Source organism: Erinaceus europaeus, chromosome 2, assembly GCF_950295315.1.
Source record: "Erinaceus europaeus chromosome 2, mEriEur2.1, whole genome shotgun sequence".
In the NCBI taxonomy this organism is placed as follows: domain Eukaryota; kingdom Metazoa; phylum Chordata; class Mammalia; order Eulipotyphla; family Erinaceidae; genus Erinaceus; species Erinaceus europaeus.
The window spans coordinates 145,048,889-145,050,465 of record NC_080163.1 but is presented as its reverse complement, the minus strand read 5'-3'; the positions used below and the strand labels follow the sequence as shown (position 1 = coordinate 145,050,465).

At 36.1% G+C, this 1,577-nt stretch overlaps 1 non-coding gene across 1 annotated transcript; it reads left to right on the top strand.

The window, feature by feature from the left end:
* The first annotated feature begins 212 nt into the window (after nt 1-212).
* Nucleotides 213-290, top strand: LOC132537406 (small nucleolar RNA SNORD66). Its single transcript, XR_009548839.1, has one exon. It is a non-coding gene; the product is annotated as a small nucleolar RNA SNORD66 (small nucleolar RNA).
* The last annotated feature ends 1,287 nt before the right edge of the window (nt 291-1,577 follow it).

Genomic DNA, 1,577 nt, shown 5'->3' with positions numbered 1-1,577 from the left:
ATGGGGTAGAAGATGGGAGGTTCTGTAATTGCTTCTGTACTAGACACAAGCATTGGCAGGTAGATCCATACTCCCAGCCTGTCTCTATCTTTCCCTAGAGGGTTAAGATTCTGGAGAGGTAGGGTTCCAGGGTACACTGGTGAAGTCAGGTTGGTGTCATGGTAGCACCTGCAACTTGGTGGCTGAAAAGCATTAAGATATAAAACAGAACATTCCACTGATGATGCTTTGTTAGTGCCACATGTCTGGGCCACTGAGATCCCATGATGGAACTGAGCATGTATGAGGTAGTACTAAGGTATGTTAAAGGTTTACTTTAATATTGAACTTGTGCTCTGAATGTTGTTAGTATAGAAGACTATGAGTAGCTTTAATTGTATGTTTAAGTCACATGTTCATAAGCTTAAATCTGGACATCAGAACTTAAGCAATTACTGGAATGTATAAATGTGTCCTTAATATACCGGATTACAAAGGGAAAAAAAGATATAAAGCAGAACAAATTGTTTAATAATCAGTAACCTAAAGGCAAGAATATAGCAGATGAGATTTGGGGGGGTTGCATTTTGGTGAAAGCTAGGAAGTCCATTTTAGGTATATTCCAAGGGGTCAATGACTTTACTAATTCTTGCCTGAGCTCAACAGCTACCATGCAGGTGGGCTAAAGGCCTTGTCTGGGGAGATGGTGTCAGATTTGGAAATAGGATTAGAAAACTGGATCAGGGCAGAGAATAGCTCCCAAATATGGGACAAGTATATAAATACTGTTAACTGTAGACCTCATGGATTTGATCTGAGGCCTATCCTGATTTTTTTTTTTGCCCACTTTTGTGGTGATGCAACCATGGATGGAAGTCCCAGCCTGGAGTCCAAAAAGAGAAGAAGGAGAAGGAGAAAAGGAAGGAGAAGAGGAAGAAGTACTTTGGTTATTCATACATTTTTGAAATTCAACATGAATTTGTTGAGTTCCCTTGAAAAAAGTCATTGGGGTTTTGACAGATATTAAATCTGTATATTCCTTTTAGAAAGATGACAACTTTGATGATATTTTGCTTCCAATCTAAGAACAAGGAAAATTCTGTTTATTTATGCCACCCTCTATTTCATTAGCAATTCCCTATAATTTTCACTGTAAAGCTGCTTAAACTATGTTTTGAGATTCATTCCAAGAAACTTTATCTTTCTGGGTTCAGCTGGAACTGGGATTGCTTTCTTCAATTCCCCTTCCTACAACTCATCATTTGTGTATAAAAATGCCATTTATTTACATATATTTATTTTGTATCGTCTACTTTATTGAAGTTATTGAAAATGCCTATTAGTTTTAGTATTATTGTTGGAATTCTCTATATCTGTTAACATTATATCTGTACATAATGACAGTTAACATCTTTTCTGTTTTCTCTTCTGATCTTGTTTTTTCAACTTCTGAGTTTGAGTGAGATCATCCCATATTAATCCTTCTGTATCTGACTTATTTCCCTTAACATGATTTCTTCAAGCTCCATCCAAAATGGGATGAAAACAGTAAAATTACCATTTTTTCCAAATGACTTTTCAGTATCCATTTATATAAT